This window comes from Anomaloglossus baeobatrachus, unplaced genomic scaffold (genome assembly GCF_048569485.1).
Source record: "Anomaloglossus baeobatrachus isolate aAnoBae1 unplaced genomic scaffold, aAnoBae1.hap1 Scaffold_695, whole genome shotgun sequence".
Lineage (NCBI taxonomy): Eukaryota > Metazoa > Chordata > Amphibia > Anura > Aromobatidae > Anomaloglossus > Anomaloglossus baeobatrachus.
In genome coordinates, this window is record NW_027445069.1 from 117,383 (window position 1) to 128,548 (window position 11,166).

General features: G+C 61.3%; 10 non-coding genes and 1 pseudogene across 10 annotated transcripts; all 11 read right to left on the reverse strand.

The window, feature by feature from the left end:
* Positions 1–319: 319 nt before the first annotated feature.
* On the reverse strand, positions 320–483 carry LOC142286814 (U1 spliceosomal RNA). Its single transcript, XR_012747887.1, has one exon. It is a non-coding gene; the product is annotated as a U1 spliceosomal RNA (small nuclear RNA).
* A 905-nt stretch (positions 484–1,388) lies between these two features.
* On the reverse strand, positions 1,389–1,552 carry LOC142286870 (U1 spliceosomal RNA). Its single transcript, XR_012747939.1, has one exon. It is a non-coding gene; the product is annotated as a U1 spliceosomal RNA (small nuclear RNA).
* A 905-nt stretch (positions 1,553–2,457) lies between these two features.
* LOC142286815 (U1 spliceosomal RNA) lies at positions 2,458–2,621 on the reverse strand. Its single transcript, XR_012747888.1, has one exon. It is a non-coding gene; the product is annotated as a U1 spliceosomal RNA (small nuclear RNA).
* An 895-nt stretch (positions 2,622–3,516) lies between these two features.
* LOC142286871 (U1 spliceosomal RNA) lies at positions 3,517–3,680 on the reverse strand. The gene has a single exon (XR_012747940.1). It is a non-coding gene; the product is annotated as a U1 spliceosomal RNA (small nuclear RNA).
* Positions 3,681–4,585: 905 nt separating this feature from the next.
* Positions 4,586–4,749, reverse strand: LOC142286816 (U1 spliceosomal RNA). The gene has a single exon (XR_012747889.1). It is a non-coding gene; the product is annotated as a U1 spliceosomal RNA (small nuclear RNA).
* A 905-nt stretch (positions 4,750–5,654) lies between these two features.
* On the reverse strand, positions 5,655–5,818 carry LOC142286747 (U1 spliceosomal RNA). Its single transcript, XR_012747821.1, has one exon. It is a non-coding gene; the product is annotated as a U1 spliceosomal RNA (small nuclear RNA).
* A 920-nt stretch (positions 5,819–6,738) lies between these two features.
* LOC142286817 (U1 spliceosomal RNA) lies at positions 6,739–6,902 on the reverse strand. The gene has a single exon (XR_012747890.1). It is a non-coding gene; the product is annotated as a U1 spliceosomal RNA (small nuclear RNA).
* A 939-nt stretch (positions 6,903–7,841) lies between these two features.
* On the reverse strand, positions 7,842–8,005 carry LOC142286748 (U1 spliceosomal RNA). Its single transcript, XR_012747822.1, has one exon. It is a non-coding gene; the product is annotated as a U1 spliceosomal RNA (small nuclear RNA).
* A 909-nt stretch (positions 8,006–8,914) lies between these two features.
* On the reverse strand, positions 8,915–9,078 carry LOC142286818 (U1 spliceosomal RNA). The gene has a single exon (XR_012747891.1). It is a non-coding gene; the product is annotated as a U1 spliceosomal RNA (small nuclear RNA).
* Positions 9,079–9,983: 905 nt separating this feature from the next.
* On the reverse strand, positions 9,984–10,147 carry LOC142286820 (U1 spliceosomal RNA). The gene has a single exon (XR_012747893.1). It is a non-coding gene; the product is annotated as a U1 spliceosomal RNA (small nuclear RNA).
* Positions 10,148–11,042: 895 nt separating this feature from the next.
* Positions 11,043–11,166, reverse strand: LOC142286826 (U1 spliceosomal RNA; annotated as a pseudogene; the record flags this gene model as incomplete).

An 11,166-nucleotide genomic window follows, 5' to 3' on the forward strand; every position in this document is an offset into this window, starting at 1 on the left:
AGAGTTAAGGGTTTAAACGGAGAGAGGAAAACGAAAAAACAAAGACCAAGGAAGGAACCCCCCCCTCCCCTCCCCTCCCCTCCCCTCCCCTCCTCTCTTTTAAAAAAGGCTCACAACAAATCCCAGATACCAAAAGCCAGCAGCAAAGCGAGCGGCTTCCCTTTGGCAGCTTCTAGATGGGGCCACAAGGGGGCACCAACAGGCTGTGCTTGCTTGAGAGTCCCTCGCAGCAGGCAGCAAAAGGAGACTCGCACACCTGTTGGCTCGTGGAGCCCCCCAAGCAGCAGCGTGTATCTGTCTATCTTTGACCAGAGCAAATCAGGGGAAAGCGCGAACGCAGTCCCCCACTACCACAAATTATGCAGTCGAGTTTCCCGCATTTGGGGAAATCGCAGGGGTCAGCACACCCGGCGTGCAATGGATGAGCCTCACCCTGGGAGAACCACCTTAGTGATCATGGTATCTCCCCTGCCAGGTAAGTATGAGTTGGGAGCGCGCCGGCTCGACGGGCGCCCCTCCGGCGCAGGCCCGCTACATCGCGGAGTCTCGGGCGGTGGGGTGAGGCGGGATCCGGGGCCAAAGCCAGGCGTTCCTTCGAGAGGGTGCCACCGAGGCCAGCAGCCTGGGAGCCGGCTACACCCCTTCCATCCCCCCCATGGCAGGCCAAGCTCAAGGCGAAGGCCGTCGTCCAAGATGCACAGCAAGCCAGAGTCATTTGCATAGCGGGGCGGCGGCTTCGGAGCCCAACGTGCGTTCGACGCCTGTAAACAGGCAGAAGGCTGCAGCTCCGGCTGCTCGCTCAGGGCGGCAGGAAGAGGCCCGGCGTCGGAGGCTCAACGTCGGCAGCCCCACCAGGCGGCCGCAAAAAAGGGCCCGGCCGTGCACTTCCTGCTGCTGCAGCCGCAAGTGCCATCTTTGGAGCGTGCCCGCTGCCGCTCGCTACAAAGCTCCCCTCCCGGCTGAACCAAAGGCCAATTCCTGTCACTACACCAGCGGAGGAATCCACAGCCAGCGGGCCCAGGGGGAACTCGGCCGGTGTGTCCAAAGCAGCCAAGCAAAGATATCAGGACGCCAAATCAAGAGTTAAGGGTTTAAACGGAGAGAGGAAAACGAAAAAACAAAGACCAAGGAAGGAACCCCCCCCTCCCCTCCCCTCCCCTCCTCTCTTTTAAAAAAGGCTCACAACAAATCCCAGATACCAAAAGCCAGCAGCAAAGCGAGCGGCTTCCCTTTGGCAGCTTCTAGATGGGGCCACAAGGGGGCACCAACAGGCTGTGCTTGCTTGAGAGTCCCTCGCAGCAGGCAGCAAAAGGAGACTCGCACACCTGTTGGCTCGTGGAGCCCCCCAAGCAGCAGCGTGTATCTGTCTATCTTTGACCAGAGCAAATCAGGGGAAAGCGCGAACGCAGTCCCCCACTACCACAAATTATGCAGTCGAGTTTCCCGCATTTGGGGAAATCGCAGGGGTCAGCACACCCGGAGTGCAATGGATGAGCCTCACCCTGGGAGAACCACCTTAGTGATCATGGTATCTCCCCTGCCAGGTAAGTATGAGTTGGGAGCGCGCCGGCTCGACGGGCGCCCCTCCGGCGCAGGCCCGCTACATCGCGGAGTCTCGGGCGGTGGGGTGAGGCGGGATCCGGGGCCAAAGCCAGGCGTTCCTTCGAGAGGGTGCCACCGAGGCCAGCAGCCTGGGAGCCGGCTACACCCCTTCCATCCCCCCCATGGCAGGCCAAGCTCAAGGCGAAGGCCGTCGTCCAAGATGCACAGCAAGCCAGAGTCATTTGCATAGCGGGGCGGCGGCTTCGGAGCCCAACGTGCGTTCGACGCCTGTAAACAGGCAGAAGGCTGCAGCTCCGGCTGCTCGCTCAGGGCGGCAGGAAGAGGCCCGGCGTCGGAGGCTCAACGTCGGCAGCCCCACCAGGCGGCCGCAAAAAAGGGCCCGGCCGTGCACTTCCTGCTGCTGCAGCCGCAAGTGCCATCTTTGGAGCGTGCCCGCTGCCGCTCGCTACAAAGCTCCCCTCCCGGCTGAACCAAAGGCCAATTCCTGTCACTACACCAGCGGAGGAATCCACAGCCAGCGGGCCCAGGGGGAACTCGGCCGGTGTGTCCAAAGCAGCCAAGCAAAGATATCAGGACGCCAAATCAAGAGTTAAGGGTTTAAACGGAGAGAGGAAAACGAAAAAACAAAGACCAAGGAAGGAACCCCCCCCTCCCCTCCCCTCCCCTCCTCTCTTTTAAAAAAGGCTCACAACAAATCCCAGATACCAAAAGCCAGCAGCAAAGCGAGCGGCTTCCCTTTGGCAGCTTCTAGATGGGGCCACAAGGGGGCACCAACAGGCTGTGCTTGCTTGAGAGTCCCTCGCAGCAGGCAGCAAAAGGAGACTCGCACACCTGTTGGCTCGTGGAGCCCCCCAAGCAGCAGCGTGTATCTGTCTATCTTTGACCAGAGCAAATCAGGGGAAAGCGCGAACGCAGTCCCCCACTACCACAAATTATGCAGTCGAGTTTCCCGCATTTGGGGAAATCGCAGGGGTCAGCACACCCGGCGTGCAATGGATGAGCCTCACCCTGGGAGAACCACCTTAGTGATCATGGTATCTCCCCTGCCAGGTAAGTATGAGTTGGGAGCGCGCCGGCTCGACGGGCGCCCCTCCGGCGCAGGCCCGCTACATCGCGGAGTCTCGGGCGGTGGGGTGAGGCGGGATCCGGGGCCAAAGCCAGGCGTTCCTTCGAGAGGGTGCCACCGAGGCCAGCAGCCTGGGAGCCGGCTACACCCCTTCCATCCCCCCCATGGCAGGCCAAGCTCAAGGCGAAGGCCGTCGTCCAAGATGCACAGCAAGCCAGAGTCATTTGCATAGCGGGGCGGCGGCTTCGGAGCCCAACGTGCGTTCGACGCCTGTAAACAGGCAGAAGGCTGCAGCTCCGGCTGCTCGCTCAGGGCGGCAGGAAGAGGCCCGGCGTCGGAGGCTCAACGTCGGCAGCCCCACCAGGCGGCCGCAAAAAAGGGCCCGGCCGTGCACTTCCTGCTGCTGCAGCCGCAAGTGCCATCTTTGGAGCGTGCCCGCTGCCGCTCGCTACAAAGCTCCCCTCCCGGCTGAACCAAAGGCCAATTCCTGTCACTACACCAGCGGAGGAATCCACAGCCAGCGGGCCCAGGGGGAACTCGGCCGGTGTGTCCAAAGCAGCCAAGCAAAGATATCAGGACGCCAAATCAAGAGTTAAGGGTTTAAACGGAGAGAGGAAAACGAAAAAACAAAGACCAAGGAAGGAACCCCCCCCTCCCCTCCTCTCTTTTAAAAAAGGCTCACAACAAATCCCAGATACCAAAAGCCAGCAGCAAAGCGAGCGGCTTCCCTTTGGCAGCTTCTAGATGGGGCCACAAGGGGGCACCAACAGGCTGTGCTTGCTTGAGAGTCCCTCGCAGCAGGCAGCAAAAGGAGACTCGCACACCTGTTGGCTCGTGGAGCCCCCCAAGCAGCAGCGTGTATCTGTCTATTTTTGACCAGAGCAAATCAGGGGAAAGCGCGAACGCAGTCCCCCACTACCACAAATTATGCAGTCGAGTTTCCCGCATTTGGGGAAATCGCAGGGGTCAGCACACCCGGAGTGCAATGGATGAGCCTCACCCTGGGAGAACCACCTTAGTGATCATGGTATCTCCCCTGCCAGGTAAGTATGAGTTGGGAGCGCGCCGGCTCGACGGGCGCCCCTCCGGCGCAGGCCCGCTACATCGCGGAGTCTCGGGCGGTGGGGTGAGGCGGGATCCGGGGCCAAAGCCAGGCGTTCCTTCGAGAGGGTGCCACCGAGGCCAGCAGCCTGGGAGCCGGCTACACCCCTTCCATCCCCCCCATGGCAGGCCAAGCTCAAGGCGAAGGCCGTCGTCCAAGATGCACAGCAAGCCAGAGTCATTTGCATAGCGGGGCGGCGGCTTCGGAGCCCAACGTGCGTTCGACGCCTGTAAACAGGCAGAAGGCTGCAGCTCCGGCTGCTCGCTCAGGGCGGCAGGAAGAGGCCCGGCGTCGGAGGCTCAACGTCGGCAGCCCCACCAGGCGGCCGCAAAAAAGGGCCCGGCCGTGCACTTCCTGCTGCTGCAGCCGCAAGTGCCATCTTTGGAGCGTGCCCGCTGCCGCTCGCTACAAAGCTCCCCTCCCGGCTGAACCAAAGGCCAATTCCTGTCACTACACCAGCGGAGGAATCCACAGCCAGCGGGCCCAGGGGGAACTCGGCCGGTGTGTCCAAAGCAGCCAAGCAAAGATATCAGGACGCCAAATCAAGAGTTAAGGGTTTAAACGGAGAGAGGAAAACGAAAAAACAAAGACCAAGGAAGGAACCCCCCCCTCCCCTCCCCTCCCCTCCTCTCTTTTAAAAAAGGCTCACAACAAATCCCAGATACCAAAAGCCAGCAGCAAAGCGAGCGGCTTCCCTTTGGCAGCTTCTAGATGGGGCCACAAGGGGGCACCAACAGGCTGTGCTTGCTTGAGAGTCCCTCGCAGCAGGCAGCAAAAGGAGACTCGCACACCTGTTGGCTCGTGGAGCCCCCCAAGCAGCAGCGTGTATCTGTCTATCTTTGACCAGAGCAAATCAGGGGAAAGCGCGAACGCAGTCCCCCACTACCACAAATTATGCAGTCGAGTTTCCCGCATTTGGGGAAATCGCAGGGGTCAGCACACCCGGCGTGCAATGGATGAGCCTCACCCTGGGAGAACCACCTTAGTGATCATGGTATCTCCCCTGCCAGGTAAGTATGAGTTGGGAGCGCGCCGGCTCGACGGGCGCCCCTCCGGCGCAGGCCCGCTACATCGCGGAGTCTCGGGCGGTGGGGTGAGGCGGGATCCGGGGCCAAAGCCAGGCGTTCCTTCGAGAGGGTGCCACCGAGGCCAGCAGCCTGGGAGCCGGCTACACCCCTTCCATCCCCCCCATGGCAGGCCAAGCTCAAGGCGAAGGCCGTCGTCCAAGATGCACAGCAAGCCAGAGTCATTTGCATAGCGGGGCGGCGGCTTCGGAGCCCAACGTGCGTTCGACGCCTGTAAACAGGCAGAAGGCTGCAGCTCCGGCTGCTCGCTCAGGGCGGCAGGAAGAGGCCCGGCGTCGGAGGCTCAACGTCGGCAGCCCCACCAGGCGGCCGCAAAAAAGGGCCCGGCCGTGCACTTCCTGCTGCTGCAGCCGCAAGTGCCATCTTTGGAGCGTGCCCGCTGCCGCTCGCTACAAAGCTCCCCTCCCGGCTGAACCAAAGGCCAATTCCTGTCACTACACCAGCGGAGGAATCCACAGCCAGCGGGCCCAGGGGGAACTCGGCCGGTGTGTCCAAAGCAGCCAAGCAAAGATATCAGGACGCCAAATCAAGAGTTAAGGGTTTAAACGGAGAGAGGAAAACGAAAAAACAAAGACCAAGGAAGGAACCCCCCCCTCCCCTCCCCTCCCCTCCTCTCTTTTAAAAAAGGCTCACAACAAATCCCAGATACCAAAAGCCAGCAGCAAAGCGAGCGGCTTCCCTTTGGCAGCTTCTAGATGGGGCCACAAGGGGGCACCAACAGGCTGTGCTTGCTTGAGAGTCCCTCGCAGCAGGCAGCAAAAGGAGACTCGCACACCTGTTGGCTCGTGGAGCCCCCCAAGCAGCAGCGTGTATCTGTCTATCTTTGACCAGAGCAAATCAGGGGAAAGCGCGAACGCAGTCCCCCACTACCACAAATTATGCAGTCGAGTTTCCCGCATTTGGGGAAATCGCAGGGGTCAGCACACCCGGAGTGCAATGGATGAGCCTCACCCTGGGAGAACCACCTTAGTGATCATGGTATCTCCCCTGCCAGGTAAGTATGAGTTGGGAGCGCGCCGGCTCGACGGGCGCCCCTCCGGCGCAGGCCCGCTACATCGCGGAGTCTCGGGCGGTGGGGTGAGGCGGGATCCGGGGCCAAAGCCAGGCGTTCCTTCGAGAGGGTGCCACCGAGGCCAGCAGCCTGGGAGCCGGCTACACCCCTTCCATCCCCCCCATGGCAGGCCAAGCTCAAGGCGAAGGCCGTCGTCCAAGATGCACAGCAAGCCAGAGTCATTTGCATAGCGGGGCGGCGGCTTCGGAGCCCAACGTGCGTTCGACGCCTGTAAACAGGCAGAAGGCTGCAGCTCCGGCTGCTCGCTCAGGGCGGCAGGAAGAGGCCCGGCGTCGGAGGCTCAACGTCGGCAGCCCCACCAGGCGGCCGCAAAAAAGGGCCCGGCCGTGCACTTCCTGCTGCTGCAGCCGCAAGTGCCATCTTTGGAGCGTGCCCGCTGCCGCTCGCTACAAAGCTCCCCTCCCGGCTGAACCAAAGGCCAATTCCTGTCACTACACCAGCGGAGGAATCCACAGCCAGCGGGCCCAGGGGGAACTCGGCCGGTGTGTCCAAAGCAGCCAAGCAAAGATATCAGGACGCCAAATCAAGAGTTAAGGGTTTAAACGGAGAGAGGAAAACGAAAAAACAAAGACCAAGGAAGGAACCCCCCCCTCCCCTCCCCTCCCCTCCCCTCCCCTCCCCTCCTCTCTTTTAAAAAAGGCTCACAACAAATCCCAGATACCAAAAGCCAGCAGCAAAGCGAGCGGCTTCCCTTTGGCAGCTTCTAGATGGGGCCACAAGGGGGCACCAACAGGCTGTGCTTGCTTGAGAGTCCCTCGCAGCAGGCAGCAAAAGGAGACTCGCACACCTGTTGGCTCGTGGAGCCCCCCAAGCAGCAGCGTGTATCTGTCTATCTTTGACCAGAGCAAATCAGGGGAAAGCGCGAACGCAGTCCCCCACTACCACAAATTATGCAGTCGAGTTTCCCGCATTTGGGGAAATCGCAGGGGTCAGCACACCCGGCGTGCAATGGATGAGCCTCACCCTGGGAGAACCACCTTAGTGATCATGGTATCTCCCCTGCCAGGTAAGTATGAGTTGGGAGCGCGCCGGCTCGACGGGCGCCCCTCCGGCGCAGGCCCGCTACATCGCGGAGTCTCGGGCGGTGGGGTGAGGCGGGATCCGGGGCCAAAGCCAGGCGTTCCTTCGAGAGGGTGCCACCGAGGCCAGCAGCCTGGGAGCCGGCTACACCCCTTCCATCCCCCCCATGGCAGGCCAAGCTCAAGGCGAAGGCCGTCGTCCAAGATGCACAGCAAGCCAGAGTCATTTGCATAGCGGGGCGGCGGCTTCGGAGCCCAACGTGCGTTCGACGCCTGTAAACAGGCAGAAGGCTGCAGCTCCGGCTGCTCGCTCAGGGCGGCAGGAAGAGGCCCGGCGTCGGAGGCTCAACGTCGGCAGCCCCACCAGGCGGCCGCAAAAAAGGGCCCGGCCGTGCACTTCCTGCTGCTGCAGCCGCAAGTGCCATCTTTGGAGCGTGCCCGCTGCCGCTCGCTACAAAGCTCCCCTCCCGGCTGAACCAAAGGCCAATTCCTGTCACTACACCAGCGGAGGAATCCACAGCCAGCGGGCCCAGGGGGAACTCGGCCGGTGTGTCCAAAGCAGCCAAGCAAAGATATCAGGACGCCAAATCAAGAGTTAAGGGTTTAAACGGAGAGAGGAAAACGAAAAAACAAAGACCAAGGAAGGAACCCCCCCCTCCCCTCCCCTCCCCTCCCCTCCCCTCCCCTCCCCTCCCCTCCCCTCCCTCCTCTCTTTTAAAAAAGGCTCACAACAAATCCCAGATACCAAAAGCCAGCAGCAAAGCGAGCGGCTTCCCTTTGGCAGCTTCTAGATGGGGCCACAAGGGGGCACCAACAGGCTGTGCTTGCTTGAGAGTCCCTCGCAGCAGGCAGCAAAAGGAGACTCGCACACCTGTTGGCTCGTGGAGCCCCCCAAGCAGCAGCGTGTATCTGTCTATCTTTGACCAGAGCAAATCAGGGGAAAGCGCGAACGCAGTCCCCCACTACCACAAATTATGCAGTCGAGTTTCCCGCATTTGGGGAAATCGCAGGGGTCAGCACACCCGGAGTGCAATGGATGAGCCTCACCCTGGGAGAACCACCTTAGTGATCATGGTATCTCCCCTGCCAGGTAAGTATGAGTTGGGAGCGCGCCGGCTCGACGGGCGCCCCTCCGGCGCAGGCCCGCTACATCGCGGAGTCTCGGGCGGTGGGGTGAGGCGGGATCCGGGGCCAAAGCCAGGCGTTCCTTCGAGAGGGTGCCACCGAGGCCAGCAGCCTGGGAGCCGGCTACACCCCTTCCATCCCCCCCATGGCAGGCCAAGCTCAAGGCGAAGGCCGTCGTCCAAGATGCACAGCAAGCCAGAGTCATTTGCATAGCGGGGCGGCGGCTTCGGAGCCCAACGTGCGTTCGACGCCTGTAAACAGGCAGAAGGCTGCAGCTCCGGCTGCTCGCTCAGGGCGGCAGGAAGAGGCCCGGCGTCGGAGGCTCAACGTCGGCAGCCCCACCAGGCGGCCGCAAAAAAGGGCCCGGCCGTGCACTTCCTGCTGCTGCAGCCGCAAGTGCCATCTTTGGAGCGTGCCCGCTGCCGCTCGCTACAAAGCTCCCCTCCCGGCTGAACCAAAGGCCAATTCCTGTCACTACACCAGCGGAGGAATCCACAGCCAGCGGGCCCAGGGGGAACTCGGCCGGTGTGTCCAAAGCAGCCAAGCAAAGATATCAGGACGCCAAATCAAGAGTTAAGGGTTTAAACGGAGAGAGGAAAACGAAAAAACAAAGACCAAGGAAGGAACCCCCCCTCCCCTCCCCTCCCCTCCCCTCCTCTCTTTTAAAAAAGGCTCACAACAAATCCCAGATACCAAAAGCCAGCAGCAAAGCGAGCGGCTTCCCTTTGGCAGCTTCTAGATGGGGCCACAAGGGGGCACCAACAGGCTGTGCTTGCTTGAGAGTCCCTCGCAGCAGGCAGCAAAAGGAGACTCGCACACCTGTTGGCTCGTGGAGCCCCCCAAGCAGCAGCGTGTATCTGTCTATCTTTGACCAGAGCAAATCAGGGGAAAGCGCGAACGCAGTCCCCCACTACCACAAATTATGCAGTCGAGTTTCCCGCATTTGGGGAAATCGCAGGGGTCAGCACACCCGGCGTGCAATGGATGAGCCTCACCCTGGGAGAACCACCTTAGTGATCATGGTATCTCCCCTGCCAGGTAAGTATGAGTTGGGAGCGCGCCGGCTCGACGGGCGCCCCTCCGGCGCAGGCCCGCTACATCGCGGAGTCTCGGGCGGTGGGGTGAGGCGGGATCCGGGGCCAAAGCCAGGCGTTCCTTCGAGAGGGTGCCACCGAGGCCAGCAGCCTGGGAGCCGGCTACACCCCTTCCATCCCCCCCATGGCAGGCCAAGCTCAAGGCGAAGGCCGTCGTCCAAGATGCACAGCAAGCCAGAGTCATTTGCATAGCGGGGCGGCGGCTTCGGAGCCCAACGTGCGTTCGACGCCTGTAAACAGGCAGAAGGCTGCAGCTCCGGCTGCTCGCTCAGGGCGGCAGGAAGAGGCCCGGCGTCGGAGGCTCAACGTCGGCAGCCCCACCAGGCGGCCGCAAAAAAGGGCCCGGCCGTGCACTTCCTGCTGCTGCAGCCGCAAGTGCCATCTTTGGAGCGTGCCCGCTGCCGCTCGCTACAAAGCTCCCCTCCCGGCTGAACCAAAGGCCAATTCCTGTCACTACACCAGCGGAGGAATCCACAGCCAGCGGGCCCAGGGGGAACTCGGCCGGTGTGTCCAAAGCAGCCAAGCAAAGATATCAGGACGCCAAATCAAGAGTTAAGGGTTTAAACGGAGAGAGGAAAACGAAAAAACAAAGACCAAGGAAGGAACCCCCCCCTCCCCTCCCCTCCCCTCCTCTCTTTTAAAAAAGGCTCACAACAAATCCCAGATACCAAAAGCCAGCAGCAAAGCGAGCGGCTTCCCTTTGGCAGCTTCTAGATGGGGCCACAAGGGGGCACCAACAGGCTGTGCTTGCTTGAGAGTCCCTCGCAGCAGGCAGCAAAAGGAGACTCGCACACCTGTTGGCTCGTGGAGCCCCCCAAGCAGCAGCGTGTATCTGTCTATCTTTGACCAGAGCAAATCAGGGGAAAGCGCGAACGCAGTCCCCCACTACCACAAATTATGCAGTCGAGTTTCCCGCATTTGGGGAAATCGCAGGGGTCAGCACACCCGGCGTGCAATGGATGAGCCTCACCCTGGGAGAACCACCTTAGTGATCATGGTATCTCCCCTGCCAGGTAAGTATGAGTTGGGAGCGCGCCGGCTCGACGGGCGCCCCTCCGGCGCAGGCCCGCTACATCGCGGAGTCTCGGGCGGTGGGGTGAGGCGGGATCCGGGGCCAAAGCCAGGCGTTCCTTCGAGAGGGTGCCACCGAGGCCAGCAGCCTGGGAGCCGGCTACACCCCTTCCATCCCCCCCATGGCAGGCCAAGCTCAAGGCGAAGGCCGTCGTCCAAGATGCACAGCAAGCCAGAGTCATTTGCATAGCGGGGCGGCGGCTTCGGAGCCCAACGTGCGTTCGACGCCTGTAAACAGGCAGAAGGCTGCAGCTCCGGCTGCTCGCTCAGGGTGGCAGGAAGAGGCCCGGCGTCGGAGGCTCAACGTCGGCAGCCCCACCAGGCGGCCGCAAAAAAGGGCCCGGCCGTGCACTTCCTGCTGCTGCAGCCGCAAGTGCCATCTTTGGAGCGTGCCCGCTGCCGCTCGCTACAAAGCTCCCCTCCCGGCTGAACCAAAGGCCAATTCCTGTCACTACACCAGCGGAGGAATCCACAGCCAGCGGGCCCAGGGGGAACTCGGCCGGTGTGTCCAAAGCAGCCAAGCAAAGATATCAGGACGCCAAATCAAGAGTTAAGGGTTTAAACGGAGAGAGGAAAACGAAAAAACAAAGACCAAGGAAGGAACCCCCCCCTCCCCTCCTCTCTTTTAAAAAAGGCTCACAACAAATCCCAGATACCAAAAGCCAGCAGCAAAGCGAGCGGCTTCCCTTTGGCAGCTTCTAGATGGGGCCACAAGGGGGCACCAACAGGCTGTGCTTGCTTGAGAGTCCCTCGCAGCAGGCAGCAAAAGGAGACTCGCACACCTGTTGGCTCGTGGAGCCCCCCAAGCAGCAGCGTGTATCTGTCTATTTTTGACCAGAGCAAATCAGGGGAAAGCGCGAACGCAGTCCCCCACTACCACAAATTATGCAGTCGAGTTTCCCGCATTTGGGGAAATCGCAGGGGTCAGCACACCCGGAGTGCAATGGATGAGCCTCACCCTGGGAGAAC